The sequence below is a fragment of the Dipodomys spectabilis genome, unplaced genomic scaffold, assembly GCF_019054845.1.
Source record: "Dipodomys spectabilis isolate Male_0828 unplaced genomic scaffold, ASM1905484v1 ptg000278l, whole genome shotgun sequence".
In the NCBI taxonomy this organism is placed as follows: Eukaryota; Metazoa; Chordata; class Mammalia; order Rodentia; family Heteromyidae; genus Dipodomys; species Dipodomys spectabilis.
Window position 1 is genome coordinate 1,045,391 of NW_024870955.1, and position 18,650 is coordinate 1,064,040.

Sequence of the window (18,650 nt, forward strand, 5' to 3'; positions counted from 1 at the left end):
ATTTAAAGAAACATAGGTCTCATGGTTTCCTTTATTTGTAATAATCAATTTACATCAAGGATAATCTCATGTATTTTATTTCAACATTTTCTTCTATGGTGAGCATGCAACATACTTGCTATATTGTTTGCTATTATTTCTGCAAACAGGCAGGTTTATTTAAAGAATTAAATTCATCTTATACATTACTTAAGAAAGAACAACTAAAATAACAACCCCTACTAGGAAGAACAACTCCTACTTAATTAGCTTCATTCCTATGTAAGGCCAGTGTTGTCCCCTGTATCCTTATGTTGTACATTACAACTCTATACCTGTTCATCCTGTATATCTACTATCTTCTACATTGTGACCTGAATGCCCCAAGAGTTACACTCTGGTTTATTTTTTTTCAGAATTTCTGTCTTAATGTTTGATGTTGGTTTGTGTGTGTGTGTGTGTGTGTGTTTACAAAAATCAGAAGACAACATTTTTGTTCATGTAGAATACATCTTCCAGGTCATTGTAAGTTGTGGCTAAAGGGAGAAGTCTCTTGCTATTTTAAGGATGAAACAGAAAAAGATATTTTTGCTGGTACCACAGATGCTTTATTTCTCTGTACTTGAACACTGAACTTTGATTTATATCTTGGCTGTTGTGAATAATATGAATAACAATGAACTACAGATAGATTTACGAGTTACCCAGAGAAAAATAATCACATGATTGGTGGGTCAGATGATATTTCAACTTTGGATTTCTTTAGAAATCTGCATACTACTTTCTACAACCAGAATACTAACCTGTATTTTGACCAAGACTGTAGAAAATTTCCTTTTATCCACACTCTCACTAACAATATTACCTTTTATTCAAAAGGTAATAAAGGGCAGGTTTTTACTATCTGCAGTACCCAAGACTGGCCTTAGACTTAAATCCAACCTTTAAATGATTGAAATTACAAGCCTTTACCACCACACCTGGTTCCTTTGAGTGTTTTTGGTAAGAGTTATAATAGTTTTGATGTAGTATCAGAGTAATTTTGAATTAGATTTCTCTAATGACTTCTACTCACAAAGCATTAAGCCAGCATAGAAGTTGTATTAAACACAACTTTGTAAACCCAGTGTCGATTTTCAGGGCTTTATGGAGAACATGTCTATCAAGTTTTTTGTCAATCTCATCTTTAATCTCTCTATACAAAGTCAATAATTAATTCAAGGTAGTAGAAAGGAAAAAAATTAAGCAACTCCTACCACTTTTCAATTTTCAATAACATGATATTGCTTAATTATTTTCTGTTTATGCTTGAGAATATATAACTCAATTTAGACCTTTTACAAGGCTGTATGTATTTTATTTATTTTACCTTGATTGTTCTTTCCAAAGCCTGCATGTCTAATTTCCCTTGGTTTCTTTCAGTTTCAAGAAGTTCAGATTTTAAACTGAAGAATAAATGGAAGGAAGCAAACAAAAAAATATACAGTTCCCCTCAACTGATGATGCCTCTACAAGAATGAGGAAAGAGTTCTAAGGTCCTATGATAAGACATCAAAAAGAATTCATTCTTCTAGGACTTTCTTATCTTTGTGATGTAACTTAAATGATCTAAACCACAATATTATTGCTCAGATAATTTTGTTTTATCAGTTTTGCACATTTTCATATGGACTTCACCTCAGTCTACAACATTCCTTGATTATTCTGTCCCTAATATTTTTACACTATCAAGACCTAAGATAACTAGTTTGATTTACAGCATAGGAAGTTATCCATCTGGCTTCCTTGGAATCAGAGCATGGTCAATAGATAACATTACTTCTGGTTGTTCACTACATGTAATGGTTTCTGTAATACTTATCGTATTCTATTTATTATTATTTAAAAAAAAAACAGCTGGCTAAACTCAAAGCTCATTCATAGAAGTTTATGTTAAGTATTTCACAAGTTTTATTTCCCTTAATTCTTTTGTTTTTTTGGGGGGGTCCGGTCGTGGGGTCTGAAGTCTGGGCCTGGGTGCTGTCCCTCAGCTCTTCAGCTCAAGGCTAGCGCTCTACCACTTGAGCCACAGCACCACTTCCGGTTTTTTCTTTTTGCTTATGTGGTGCTGAGGAATCGAACCCAGGGCCTCAGGCATGCAAGGCAAGCACTCTAGCACTGATCCACCTTCCCAGACCCCTTAATTCTTAAGATAACATTTGCTATAATGCTAATGTTATTACCATTTTAGTGTTGGGAAAAATTGTAATTAAAGACAGTGAGAGCATGGCCCAAAGACACACTGTGAGGAAGGAAATGAGTCAAAGTTTCCAAAAGTCTTTCAGCAATACAAAAAATGTGGGTAAAATCTCTCCATTCTCTTACACTCTCAATTCAATATTCATATTGTCCAAGAAATAGTAGCATAGCAATTATTGCCCATGGTTATTATTTTCTGTTACATTTTGTCTTCAACACAGACTGTGTTGGTGATATTGGGTTATCATGCACAAAGCTGAGCTTACAAGAGAGGCAATTTTTTGGGGGGAGGGCGTCCGGTCGTGGGGCCTAAACTCTGGACCTGAGCACTGTCCCTCAGCTCTTTACGTCAAGACTAGCACTCTAACACTTGAGCCACAGTGCCACTTCTGGCTTTCTTTTTCTACTTATGTGGTGCTGAGGAATTGAACCCAGGGCATCATGCATGCAAGGTAAGTGCTCTACCACTGAGCCACCTTCCCAGCCCTGGGCAAATTTCTTTTGTCCCACAGTTCCAGTTTCCTTTTTTAAAAGTACTAAAACATTTAAATATAATCACTTACTTTTTTAAGAATCCAAAACCGAAAAAATTCACACATAATCACTCCAAATTGCTTTAAAAGTAGGAGATAATGAAGCAGGCCTTGTGAAGTAAATTTTCTTCTACTTTTAAAGTAATTCTGTAAGCCATGTCTTGATTGGTCACATCTGTAATCCTAACTGAGATCTGTGGATAACAGTTGGAAACCAATCAGGGCAAAATAAATTCATGAGATTATTTTTCAAAAATTGTAATGAACCAGCAAAGGCCCAGGAATGGAGATGTAGCTCATATATTAGATCAGCAATCTAGAAAGGATAGGCCTGGCAAGACCTTGAAGCTCTGATTTCAAATTCTGAGCATACTAACACACATGCAAGTTTGTGTGCATGCATGCGCGTGCACACACACACACACATTTATTCAAAATCCTTCATATCAGTGTTTCGCATTAATTTCTTTGTTAAAAATATTTTATGAGTAAAATAAAGGAAATAAACTCTTCCCTCTCCGAATATTTTTGTACGTTTTTTATGTAAAAATACTGTACAGAGGAGTCACATTTACATGAGCAAGGTAATGAGTACATTTCCTAACAAGCATTGTTAGCTCCTCCTTTATTTTTCCCCTACCATCACTTCCCTCGCACCTCCGCAAGTGCACTCCCTTCTTCCCTTCCCCAGCCTAAATTGTTCATTTTTTTTTAACATAGTGTCTTGTGCATCTCATTGTTTCAATGGGTCAACCTGTATCCCTATTTAAACATTTTGTTTTTTTCCTTCCCCTCTCCAAATTAGAGGAGCGTATATACAAGGTGTAGGTGCACCAACTTCAAATACAGTGAAAACAAGGGTTATAGCATAGGGGAGGAACATATAAAGAAACAAAAAAAATCACATCACACATTATAAGTACGTTAGAAACAATAGCAATAAAGAAAAAAAAAAACACTTGTGTTCCTATCTTGAGGTTCATTTTCCTTAACATCATCTTATTTGGTCATATGCAGATAGCTTTTGACCTTTTCTGCTTATCCCAGACATATATTAGTTATTGAAAATTAGGGAAACAATGGGACCTATGTTTCTTTGGGCCTAGTTAGTTCACTTAATTTTTTCCAAGTCTTTTGATTTCTTAACAAATTGGACAATGCTATTCTTTCTGATGGAGGCATAGAATTCCATTGTGTATATATACCACATATCCATTCATCTGCTGAGGGGCATCGGGGTTGGTTCCATATCTTAGCTATCTTAAATAATGCTGCAATGAACATAGTTATGCTGGTAGCTTTAGTATGGTCTTGTTTGTGATCATTTGGGTAAATGTCCAAAAGTGGGATTGCTGGGTCATAGGGAAGCTCTATGTGGAGTCTTTTGAGGAACCTCCATACTGCTTTCCAAAGTGGCTGAACAAGTTTACACTCCCACCAACCATGCAGTACTGTTCCCTTGTGATCACATCCCCTCCAGCATCTGTTGGAATGCTTCAGGAATTTGCCTGTCATCCTTATGCAGGGGCATGCTAATCTTTTTTGTATTTTTCCAATATTAGTGTACGTGATGCTGAATTGAGCACAGAAAACTTTTTATATATAAAGTGTAATTGATTTTATTAAACTATATAATTCAACAAAAAGTAAGTTTAAAAGAATCGTCATGAACTTTTAGAAACATGTATTCCTTACATAAGCACACATTTAAGAATAAACTCAAGATTGACATGTCAAAAACAAAATAATCCCAGATATTTGTTGTTCAAGATATGTGTAGGAGAAGGAATGCAATTATTCTATACAAGGCAACTGTCCTAATGAACACAGCAGCAAGTGTTAAGGTTTGATAAAACTTTTAATGTTTTAAACATATTTAATTTTTGGAATTTACTTACATATACAAAAACTAGGACTGTTTGTCAGGTCATAATACTTTTCTATAAAGTATTTAAGATTTATGGTAGCAGACATATACTACTAATTATGTACATTTCAGAGTTTATAGAAACTTTACTAATGAGAAGTTGCAAAGTCTTTGTGTAAAGGAACAGAATAAAGAGTTAAGACTTTGTTAACTACAGTTTCTGTTAAAACAATAGGGCTTCCTTACTTTATATGTTAGCGAGGAACAAATGATGATATAAGCCATGTACAAATGATGAGATGAGCCATAAATAGTAATCTTAGTGGGTAACTTTAAAGACTGCACATAGTCTATAAAACTCATGTTGAGCATCATAATCTTAGTCAGTTTTAAATGTACAGGAATATGAGAAAATAGTAAAATCTAATAGGTAGTACCCTTCAAATACTGAAAACACTGGTAATTGTTTTGTTTTTTACTTTATTAATCATTAATATTTAATTACTGGTTTTTCTTATTTGTAGTATTGTTTTCCTTGTTGTACTATAATACTATTTTTTGTAAGTCCTCATTAGGAGGTACTTTGAGAAGGTTACAGGGATGGCCAAATCATTTTTATAGGAGCATGTGAATTTACAAAGAGGAAAATTAAGAACAAAATATTTATTTAAAAAAATGATGAAGTAGAGTCTGAATCAGGAGTGTTGAAAAATGTCCATACCTAAAATCTTAGCCCTAGGATGAAGCAGCAGTATTACAGAGTTGAGGCCACAAAAGTGAGACTGTGTTTTTTTTTATTTTGATTTTGTTGGTCATGGGGCTTGAACACTGGGGCCTGGGTGCTGTCCCTCAGCTTAAAGCTAGCATTACCACTTGAGACAAAGCACCACTCCATCTTTTTGTGCTTATGTGGTGCTGCTGAGGACTCAAACCCACGGCCTCATGCATGCAAGAAAAACACTCTACAACTGAGCCATCTTCCCTGCACCTGAGATAACTGTGTTTAAAAAAAATCATCTAAACAACATTTGCTTTCTGCTTTGGGTTGTATAATGAAATATATGAATATCTTTTGATGTTTTTGTGAATTGTCGTACTTCTAAATTTATACTCACTTCAGCCACTTTATCCTTTTCAAAGTCATGAAATATCTCTGAGAGTTTGCTTCTGTGAAGATTGTTTTTGCATTTATAATTTCTTCTGAATCATTTTTATTTTTTGTCAAAATGACTTTATATTTCATGTTGATGGTTTATCATACATCAAATACCTTTAAATGTACATGTAGAGTCTGAAGATCACAAAATGAATATTCTCATACAGCTCTTGTTTAGCTGTTATGCACTTTCAGCATTATGATATTTCTCTCTCTTTAACTCTCTCTCATTTCCTCTCTTTCTCTTTCATGCTCCATGTCTGCTACTTAGAATTTCTGCTGGTCTACTATAATCCTACAGAATCAACTGGTTTTGTGGGAACATGAGAGGGACCATCAGTTACCCTTACATTTCTTAAGAATTATAACAGTGACATGATATTATTCTTTTCTATTCTAAATGGCAAAACACCAGATCTAGGAATTCCTTTTCACTTTTATACTATTATAAATTTTATCTCATAGGAATCATTGGGACGGATAGAATACTTTTAACCTCTGACCTATAAGTTCTTTTTCTTTTACAAACAAACCTTTTTTATTATCAGTAAGTAACTACATGTAATGAAAACAAAGCTATCCTATGAAAAGTAGGCCGAAGTTGTTCACAGGGATGGGGGGAAGTGAGCACAAAGGATGCCCGTCATAGAGCACAGATCCTCAGAGCAGTTTATCATGTACACTTTGTGAGAATGAAATGTGCTGGGATGTATAAATTAAATCACTGAACAACTGATATATATATATATATATACACATATATTTATATATGTATATTTATTTATATATGCATATATGTCTGTATATGCCCTTATACATGTACAATGCATGTTATTATACACACAAATACACACATACATATACACATGTACACATGCACACAAGGAGAAAGACATAGATACAGCCAACACTAGTTTCACTACTTGTTGAATATGCCTTAGAGGGAATGCTTGGAACAAAATAATGTTGAAGATACGTTTGTCTCCAAAAGTTCTTTTACCACTCCTCTTATCTCTTAAAACTGGTAGGTTTTGCTAGATTCAACTTGTAAAATGCAATACAAGTGACAGCAAGTCACTCAGAAATCTCAGTAAGTAAACATCATATGGTGTCTCCCTGCTCCCAACAGAATGGTTGCTCTTGTAGACCTTCTCAACAACCAAAGTAGATGGAGAATACCCTGGAAAAGAATAAAGTTCTATGGACTTAAATGGCATCCAACAGCCAACATCAATTCTTAAGCAGATGAGTGAGTCCTCAGAAGTTTGGAGCTTAAGTCAACATTTAACCAACCCATGTAAAAAGTCCTATGTGAGAAATGCTGACTGAGGTCTTGCTGATTTCCTGGCCAAGAAAATAAGAAAGTATTTTTAATATATTAAAATTTGAGAATAATTTGTAACCTGTCTATAAATGTGTAGAACACTACTATATCAACTCAAAAAAATGATGTGGGAAACTTACTGCATTGTTGGTGGGAATGTAAACTTGTTCAACCACTTTGGAAAGCAATATGGAGGTTCCTCAAAAGACTCCACATAGAGCTACCCTATGACCCAGCTATCCCACTTTTGGGAATTTACCCAAATGATCACAAACAAGACCATACTAAAGCTACCTGCACGACTATGTTTATTGCAGCATTATTTAAGATAGCTAAGATAGGGAACCAACCCAGATGCCCCTCACTAGATGAATAGATCAAGAAAATGTAGTATATATATATGCAATGGAATTCTATGCCTCCATCAGAAAGAATGACATTGCCCCATTTGTTAGGAAATGGAAAGACTTGGAAAAAAATTATATTAAGTCAAGTAAGCCAGGCCCAAAGAAACATAGGTCCAATGTTTTCCCTTATTTGCAATAACTAGTATATGTCTGAGTAAAGCAGAAAAGTTCAGATAAGTTGATGTTATGGGAATGAACCCCAAGATAAAGATTTAAATTTTTTGTTTTTTTTCTTTCATGCAATTGTTTCTAACATATTTTTAAGATGATTTCTTTGTTGCTTTGTATGTCCCTCCACCACGGTATAACCCATGTTTTCACTGTACTTGATGTTGGTATAATTTGTGGAGGGGAAGGGAAAAAACAAATTGTTTAAATAGTGATACAGGTGGACCCATTGCAACAATGAGATGTTCAAGTTTTTATGTTGAAAAACAAACTTTACAATTTTGGTGAGGGCTGGGGGGAGGATCAGGTGGGGAGAGGGGGAGAGTATAGGAAGGGATGGAAAGGGGAAACAAAGAGGAGGCAACAATGCTTGATAATTAATATACTCGTTATCATGTAATTGTAAGTCCTCTGTACGGTATTCTCACAATAAAAAAAGAAATTAAAATAAATGTTGTGCGTTTTATTTATGTACTCTTGGACTTGGCAAGTGACTTTAGGTGTGTCTACACAAGTAGAATCAGCATGAAACAAGCCAGCATTTCTGCATTTAAGATACAAGGAAAGAATACAGGTTGACCCATTGTAACAATGAGATGTACAAGACACTCTATTAAAGGGGGTGGATGAAGGGAAGAATTGGGGAGGTATGAATGGAAGAGATGGTAGTGGAAAACAAAGGAGATGGTAACAATGGTGAATAAGAAATGTACTCATTACCTTACTTATGTAACTGTAACCCCTCTGCACAGGATCTTTACAATAAAAATATATATTGAAAAGATACAAGGAAAACTTCTTTACTGATAGGAAATTGCATTTGTCACTCAATATCAGTGGTTTAAGGGCCACAGGCATATAAAAACTTTGGATACTCAAACTGTCTACATGAACACAATATATTATTTACATTACAATCTGCCCACAACCTAGTGCAATGTAATTGCTATGAAATTTTTTACTACATTATCTTTGTAATGAACAATAAAATCATATGCACTATCAACTGATACCATTTTTTTCAGATAATTTTTTTATTGTGAAAATACCATTCGGAGAGGGTACAATTACATGGACAAGGTAATGATTATATTTCACATTAAGCATAGTTGCCTCCTTCTTTGATTCCTCTTCCCATCCCTCCCCATCTCCCATCCCCTCTATCTCTCCCCTCCCTCTCATTCCCACCTCAGCCAAACTTGTAAAGTTCATTTTCGACCTAACTTCTTGTATATCTCATTGTTGCAATGGGTCCACCTGTATCCCTATTTAAACAATTTATTTTTGTCCTTCCCCTCCACAAATTATGCCAACATCAAATACAGTGAAAGGAGGGGTTATACTGGGGGGGGGGGAGGTACATGCATTATTACATCCTTCTTTGTTTCCCCTTAACATCCCTTCCCCTCTCCTCCCCCCACCACCCGCCAAAGTTGGAAAGATCATTTTTCGACATAACTTTCACTAGCCAAAACGGACAAGGGTCTCATATCTAAAATATACCTGGAATTCAAAAAATTAAATCCCTCAACAACAAATCCTCAAAGAAACAATTGCTCAATAGATAAGTGGACTAAAAACTTAAAGAGAATCTCTCTGAAGAGGAAAGTAGGATGGCCAATAGATACATGAAGAAATGCTCAACCTCACTAGCCTTAAAAGAAATGCAAATCAAAACAACTTTGAGATACCACCTCATGCCAGTTATAATGGCTATAATCAAGAACTCTAATAACAACAGATTCTGGAGGGGATGTTGACAGAATAGAACCTTACTGCATTGATGGTAGAAGTGTAAACTGTTCAACTACTTGAGAAAGTAGTATGGAGGTTCCTCAAAAGACTCCACATAGAGTTCCCCTATGACTCAGCAATCCAACTTTTGGGCATTTACCCAAATGATTACACCCTTGAACCACCAGTGCCTAGCCATGTTGCATATTCTGTGTAATTCCTATTCTCAGCATTGTATAGATGCTACTACTACAATATAAAAAAATTTAAAACATACTAAGGATATTTACAAAGTATATAATGAAGGAAGTATTTTCATCCTTTACAAAAACTCTGCAAAATCTATCCTAAACTATTTATATTTTACTCTACGTTTCCTGCAAATCGTTTGAAATAGTTTAATACTTTTCAAGCCAACTTTCTCCATATTCTACTGCATATTTACTATTTCATGTATCTATGTATATGTATATGTAAATGTATATGTACATGTATATGTATATGTATCTATCTATAAATGATCCAATGTGAATCATGAGACTTGAAACTTTGCTTTATTTTGCTGTTCAGCGGTTGAATCTGGTCGGCTCATTCTATGACAATATCTGTGCTCATTCTCATCATTCTTTATTTACCACACCACCAGCCTCCTAAAATCAGCTTCATTTCCCGGAGATGGTTACCAATCAGTCCAACCAATATCCACCCAGGAGGTTTTAATAATTAAAGATTTAAGGAAGGAAGATAACATGAAGTGACATGTACAGAATTTCTACAAAGACCTGACATCTTTCACATTTCTGCCTTCCTTCTCTTTTCATACTTCAGAAAGCATTGACTAACCCTATAAATATGATGCAATTATAGCTTAAGGATCAATGGGTTTTTTTCCAACCTGAAGCCTTTTGACATAAACATTTGGGAAATTTTTTTGTTATAGGATTCCATCCAAACAAAGCCATGTATATCAAGAAAGCCAATGTTTTCAAATCAGAGTACTAAACAAAAGAGTGAGAAAATTAAAGTTAGCTATATATGTTAAGCACAAATATAGGCAATATCAAGATATTTTGAGATTGTATACTTTTACTGTATAAGGTGGCTCAAACCTTTAATATTATCTACTTGGAAAACAGAGATTAAAGAATTCCAGTTCCAGGAAAGCCCAGACAAAAAAAGAGGTTTCAGAAACTCTAACTATTTGCTGCGTGCAATGTGTTGGGCTTGTGTTAGAAGGACCACAGTCCAAGCAGACCCAGGCACAGTAATACTACCTCAAAATAAAAATCCAATTACAATCTGCAGGTATGGCTATAGTAGAGATGCTGTTTAACTTACGAATGGGGTTTGGAGTTCAATCCTCCAGCACCACTAGGAATTTAAGTGTGTGCCAGAGTAAGAATTTGGCATGTCTAATGTCAACAGTTCATACTGGTTTAGCAAGTTTTAATAAAAATTTTATTTCTTTTACTAATTTTTTAAAGAATAACCATAACTTCCTTGCACAAACCAAATAATTTCTTATTAGAGATTTTCTTCTATCCATTAAGTAAAATGTTATGTGTTGGATACTGTCCACTGAAATCATACTAAAGATCGATAACCCACGGGCTGGGAAGGTGGCTCAGTGGTAGAGCGCTTGCCGTGCATGCTCGAGGCCCTGGGTTCGATTCCTCAGCACCACATAAGCAAAAAGAAAAAAAAAAGCCGGAAGTGGCGCTGTGGCTTAAGTGGTAGAGTGCTAGCCTTGAGCTGAAGAGCTGAGGGACAGTGCCCAGGCCTAGAGTTCAGGCCCCACGACCAGACCCCCCCCCCCAAAAAAAAAAAAGATCGATAACCCATTGCCTTAGAAAATGACTGCATTGGGAAACAGAATCTCAAAGGTAGCATTTAAGTTGAAGTCTCCTCCAAAAGAATCAGAAGGTCTTGAATATGCCAAGGAAAGAGGACTCAGAAGAAGCCAAACCTGATCTTGGAGTGCTAGATCCACCACTTCAGAGGCAATATATTTACAGTGTTAACGCGACTTAATCTGTGGTAGTTTATTATTACAATTACTAGCAAACATGTGGAATCTATAAGACATGAAAAGTAATTGACTCTTGGGGTCTATGACTCATCTTTATAATCCTAGTGATTAAGAAGGATGAGATTTTGGGAATAATGTTTTTCCGAGTGGTAGGAAAGTTCATGAGGTTCTGTCTCCAATTAACTATAAAAATTTCTGGGCTGTAGGCATGTTTCAAAAGGTAGACTGACTATTGTTAGCAAACAAACTGAGAGCATGAGTTTTGTTCAAGCCCCAAATTGGGAGAAAGAAAAAGTCCTTAATAGAAAACTATGAGAAACAGAAATATGAATAGGAAAGCAGAAGCAAAAGAAATAAACTTATTGATACAAAGTTTCCCAATGTGAAATATGGCACAAACTCCAATATTTAGGGTTTTCCTTCCTGTATAGTAGAAATAAATGGTATTTCGACTTGATGAAACTAAAGTAAAACTGTATGCAATAAATAATTACATTAATATTATGTTTCCATAAATTAACTTGTTTTCCTACAAATTTATAGAATAGTGTAGCTATGGAAAATCAATAAAAACTGTTTTCATATAAGATTATGTATCCTTTCAAGTGTTGTCTAAAATTGATCTACACTGAAATGATTGCCATTGATATCTTTCTCAAGATTCCAAATGTTTATACTTTCAGCTGATTTTCCACAAAACTCACACCCCAAACATAACTCTTAGTTTGTTCATGAAATCATAGGAACATATGGCACTAAAGGTTAATTACCTTTATCTGCTGTCCTTAATGTAGTATACCTAATAAAATTAAATATATACCCTGACGAAAATAAGATACTTCCTTCTATATACAGACTTGCACACACACACACACACACACACACACACACACACATACAGATACACACACATATTTACCACTGTGACTCAGGTTAGGTTCCTGACATTGTGTATCACACAATGATCTATTAATCAAACTTTCTTACAAAGACATAAAGTACATTCATAATTCTGCACATATAAAAACACCAGATCATTTAAAATGATGAGAATATTTAACAGAACCATCAAGCTCCTGAGCCATCTACTCCCTGATTTCATTCATTCATGATGATCCATTTTTCATATCATAATTAAAAGTCTTTTTGAGTCTGTCTGATTAGCAGACAAAAGTATGTTATCATATATTAGAAAATGTAGGTGAAATTACTTGTCCCTAGGTAATCTTTAATATATCTTATCAAAGACTTCTGTTTCCTCCTTTTATTTTCTTGTTTTTGGGGGTCCGGTTGTGGGACCTGACCTCTGTCCCTCAGCTCTTCAGCTCAAGGCTAGCGCTCTACCACTTGAGGCACAAGCCACTTCTGGCTTTTTTCTTTTTTCATATGTGGTGCTGAGGAATCAAACCCAGGGCCTCATGCATGCAAGGCAAGCGCTCTACCACTGAGCCACCTTCCCAGCCCTTTCTGTTTCCTTCTTGCAGAGTCTGTTTCCAGCATTTTGCCCTAATGTCTAATATTAAATTACAAAGGACATACCATATTCCTAAATTCATTTTTCCTAAAGGTTATGCTATAGAGTTGACTCTAATTAGTTTGCTTATTATAAATTAATTTTTCTCAACAACTTAAAATATTTTTTATGTTACTCCTAAGCCTTTTGAAATATCAAAACACACTGGAAATTCACCTTTGCAATAATTTGTGAATGGCAGTAATGTTTGAGGGGAGATGAAGGACTTGAATTATCTAGTGCCTTAAAAATGGCACTATTACTTAAAGGGCTGATCATCTAGTAAGTTTCAAAGTGTGGTCTTCTGATTTCATTTAAGAAGATAAAAGTATGCTTTTCATCACATTCTTGCTTGCAAATCACTAGAATTTTTTCCTTTGTACAGTTTATGCCCTGCTGCTACTGTATTGAAACCCACATACAACTGCATAGCTGTGGTAGCTGCTCTAAATTTTGTAATTTTCTGCCAGTAGCCCTGGTGATTTGCGCTTAGATTCATGGGATAGTCACATAATCCACAATTACAAAGCACCACAATATATAAAGACCACGTGCAAAATGAGACTCAATTTCTTTCTTTGTTGTTTCCTTTTTTTCTTATTGATTGTCTTTTAAGGACCTAGGGATTGTTGATTTCTTATTATTGTTGATGTTACTTAAATAAATTTACCAGATTTTTCCAATAAAATAAAGAGATATTAAAAAAGACATATCTAGTCACAAAATAAAACTAAACATTTGAGTCTTTTTTATTCTAGTCCTGTTTTTAGTTATCTTCAAATAACATTGAGATGAGCCAAGCATGCACGTAAAATGACCCTATCAAGCACACAGAACTCTGGAATATTTGGGCTTTGATTTCCACATCAACTTCACCTAGAAAAGAAAATTATCACTTGCTTCATGTCTTAAGTAATCTACTTAAAACAAGTTTTATTAATTTTATCAATAGATCTCACAATCTATGGAATTGATGCATTGTATAAGTATTAGATTTCTTATTTCCACTGAATTAATATTATATTAATTTTATTTTTGTCATATGAAATAATGACATTCTTGAGGATAAAACATGCCTGTTTTTCATTTTTGTTTCCAAAATGGAACTATTAGACATTTTGAAAATTTAACTTTAAATCTGAACCTTCAAATTTCACTAGGACTTGAATTGTGTTACTTACACCTTTAATGTTAAAATCAAATGCATTATTAAATACAAAACAAAATTAAAAGTTATCACACCTTATTCCCAGAATTGACTTTATGATTAAATACAATTATATATACAAAATTAAAAGTTATCACACCTTATTCCCAGAATTGACTTTATGATTAAATACAATTATATATACAAAATTAAAAGTTATCACACCTTATTCCCAGAATTGACTTAATGATTAAATACAATTATATGTATATACTGTAACAAACTGAGATATGGAAACAGAAGATTCTTTCTTTTTGTTTTGGGTTTGTTATTGTTGTTTATAGTCTGTGATGGGTCTGTCTTCCTGACCTTATGCATGTTACATCCATTTATATCTTCAGGAAGGTGGGGGGTGGGCACAGAGCTTTAGAGAAAAGGGTGAAAAAATGAAGCAGTGGAGTTCATTGAACGTTGATGAAAGTGAACTATTTAACTCATGGGTGGGGGCAGGAGGGGGGGACTGGGAACAAGTGAAGGAACTGAAGACATTTCATAAAAGGAAATGTCCTCATTACCTGATTCATATAACTGTAATCCCTGTAAAAATCACCTTAATAATAACAACAGAGTAAATTTATTTTAAAAAAGCAAAACACTGTTTCCTAGAATCCTAGAAGTTTCTTTCATTCACTGGTTTGAGCTGGGTGAGTCTATCTCTGGAAATAGCTACATTAACATTCATTGGGCAAATTTGTGAACTACTAGTAGATAAAAGTCAATTATGATTGTTTGTATGATTTTGAGATGCTGATTCATTTATTTCATTAATCTAATTTGTATTATTTCTGTCTACCGGTTTTTGGTTTGGCTTGTTCCTGTTTTTCAAGGACATAGTGGTTCATCATTACTGCTGATTTAAGATTGTTCTAATTTGTTGATGTACATACTCAAAGATATAAATTTTCCTCCGAGTATTGCCTGTGCTCTTGTTTCCCAGAGAAGGTAGTATTTTATGTGTTCACGTCCACTGAATTCCATAAATGTTGGAACTTCCCTCCATATCTCTTAATGTAAGTTTATTCCAAGTTTTTCCATTTCCTTATGAATAATGGTGTAATATCATTCTTTCTGGATCCATAGAATTGTATGAAACTGAAGAGTTTATTCATGGCAAAGGAAAATGTTAGCAAGATATATAGAAAGAGAACAGAATGGATGAAAATTTTTACTAGCTAAGCATCAGACAAGGATTTTTATAACTAACCCATATTAAGAGATCAAAAATTTAAACTCAACAAAAATAAACCCTCAAATAAACAACAACCTAATTAATATATGGGATAAAGACAAAGAGAACTTCTTAGAAGAAATAAAATGACAAGTAGACATATCTCTCTTCATAAAAGAAAGGCAAATACAAACAACACTGAGATTCATCTAAACCCTGTTACAATATCTTTTGAAAAAACAATCACAGATACTGATAGGAATGTGTCCCAAAGGAAACTGTATTACACCGTTGCTGTAAATGCGATCTTCTTCAAGCTCTTTGGAAAACACTATTGAGGTTGCTCACAAAACTGAATAGAGAGCTCCCTATGATCCAGCAATTCCACTTATGGGTGTTCATCCAATAGAGCAACAACAAGGCCACACTGAAGCTGCCAGCACAATCATGTTCATTGTTGCATTATTTTCTGAAGCCAACACATGGAATTAGCCCAGATGCTTCCCATTGTAAAAAGGGATCAAGAATTGTGTGTGTATATGAATTATATGTATAATTTTATTGATCCCTATTTACAATTATGCATGTATGTATGAATATATATGTATACATACATAATCAAATTCTATTCATCCATCAGAAAGAATAATATTGCACTATTCTAAAGGAAAATGAAAGACTTAGAAATCATCATGTCAAGTGAAATTAACTGGACCCAGAGAAACTTAGGTTGCATGAGTTTCCTCATTTTTGGTAGATAGAAGGTGCCTATAATTGTAAAAGTAAACACACTGCATGGTATGCAAGGAGGTACAAATGAATTATCTGAAGTGTCAGAGTCCATGGAGAGTGAAAATACTATAATTCTCTTAAAATATTAAGTCAAAGTCCAACAAAATAAATACCAGTAAATGTGTACTAGAAAAGAGTACAGTGGGGGGCAATTTGAGAGGGGTAGGAAATTGAGGGGGAAAAGGATAGAATACAGGCAAGAATCCATTGCATACTTCCCAGAATTAAAATACACAAAGCAAGGGGTAGTGTTTAATGGGTATGAAGATGTTGAAATGGTAACAGAATTCCAGGTTCATTGTACACATAAATTGCTTTGTTAAATGACATGTAATTCTGTACATAATATAATATTGAGATATGAATGAGTGAGGTTGATTGTGAAGGGTGGATGAGAATGTTGGAACGGGTGACATTGATCAAGATGCATGGTATCCATAAACTGTTTCAGTTAATGACAACTCCTTTGTACAACTACATAAAAGATAATAAAAAATATTCAAAAAATTAATTATGACATTTGAATAGAGAATTGAACCTCAATTCAATTCACATTTAAAAATATTTTTAGCCTGAAGGTTTGGAGAATAAAATTCAAATAATAAAATACTATGAATCTTTATTTCAGAAAATTTAAAATTTAAATTAAAACTCCTTTGCTTTTTGTCAGCCTTTGGGCTGTTATAAGAGAATACTTCAAAGTAAATTGCTTAAAAACATCAGGAGTATAATACCCATACTTGAACATTGATTATAAAAATGATTATTCAAAGCAATTTCTTGTCTTATAGGGGTCCATTTTCTAGTTCATTATAATCTATTTGCTGGACATTCACCTGGCAGAGTAGTTATATTAGGCTTCTTTTATCAGGATCATTATTGCAGGGTCATCTCTGAAAGGTTGAGTCAAATGTGACCAGACAGGGAAAGAGAATTTCAACATGTGTATCTGGAGGGAATTACATCGTCCCATACACCTTGCAAATTTTCCTTTAACTCTTAGTGTAGTGTATCATTTGGATATTATTTCATAGAAAATAATAACTTCAGGACAAACCTATGTCGTGTAAATTATGTGACTGTCATCACAATTGTATAGAAATATCTACCCACCACTCTAGAAATTGAATCTGAAATCATAAAGGATTGGGATTAATAATTAATATTCACTATGTTGCCATAAAGTTGTGGTGAACCTTTTCAAGTGGGTACATTTGTAGAGATTTGGTCACTGAGAACTTGTGATCAAAGAGGACGTTAAGATCAAAGTCATTTCCTCCTCTTCCTTCTTTTTCTTCTCTGTCTCCTTCTTCTCCTTCTTCTCCCTCTCCCTCTCTCTCTCCCCCTCCTCCTCTTTCTCCCTCTCCCACTCCTATTCCTCCTCTTCTTTACTTCCTGGATCCCATGAATACACATAATCTATCACATGTTCCTGACATGGGACACTGTGCTACCACCAACCCAAAGTAATGAGGATAAGAAACATAAACTGAAATGTATAAAACTAGAAGCTAAGATTAATGTTTCTTCCTTTCAAGCTCATCTTATAAAGTATTTTGTCATTTTAATAGGAGAGTGACACAGCATGCTCTCATTTATTATAAAGGATAAGATTTACTGGAAAAAACTGACCAACATCGCCCTAGTGAAATGATTGATTAAATTAATATTATATTATGACAAATCTACTTTAAAATATCAGATATACGTCAAAAAGAGCACAAAAATTCTCCTTTATGGATTGTTATGAAGAGAAAGCAGAATTCAATCTGTTCCTCACGGAAATTGACCTATGACTGGCAGTATTGTAAATTGCATAAATGATTTAAGAAGACTGAAGAACAAATTTCAACTCAAACTGTGTGATATAAAATTTACTTTGCCCATGTAAGAAACTTTTTTATTCTACTTATGTTTGGTCCACAAAATGACTTTCATTTTATTCTAATCATATTTTAATTAACTTTAAGTAGTTGTATGGGTGTTGCTGTTTGGCAAAGCAGTTTACGAATACTATTTACTGAGATTTTTTTTCTTCTTTCTCTCCTGAGGTTTGAACTGTGGGTGTGGGCGCTGTCCCTGATCTCCTATGGATGAAGATTTGAACTCTATCACTTGAGGCACTGCAGCACCTTCAGATTTTTCTGAGATCTAATTGGAGATAAGAATCTCACAGGCTTTCCTACCTGGGCAGGTTTCAAACCTCAGTCCTCAGCCTCCTGAGTATCTAAGTGTACAGGCATGAGCTGGTAGTGTATGTCTTAATACAATGCATCTTTTTTTTTGGCCAGCCTGGGGCTTGAACTCAGAGATTGGCAATGTACTTGAGCTTCTTTTCCTCAAGCTAGCACTCTACGACTTGTGTCACAGTGCAAATTCCAGCTTTTTTTTTGTTTATGTAGAACTTAGGAATTAAACCCAGGGCTTCACACTACAACTAAGTCTACACTAAGCCACATTCCCAGCCCAATACAATGCATCTTGATGATCATCATCCCTCATCCCTCTCAATCCTATCTCATCCTTCAATTTACA

At 34.5% G+C, this 18,650-nt stretch overlaps 1 non-coding gene across 1 annotated transcript; it reads right to left on the bottom strand.

The window, feature by feature from the left end:
- Window positions 1–4,230: 4,230 nt before the first annotated feature.
- LOC122126449 lies at window positions 4,231–4,336 on the bottom strand. Its single transcript, XR_006150935.1, has one exon. It is a non-coding gene; the product is annotated as a U6 spliceosomal RNA (small nuclear RNA).
- Window positions 4,337–18,650: the final 14,314 nt, after the last annotated feature.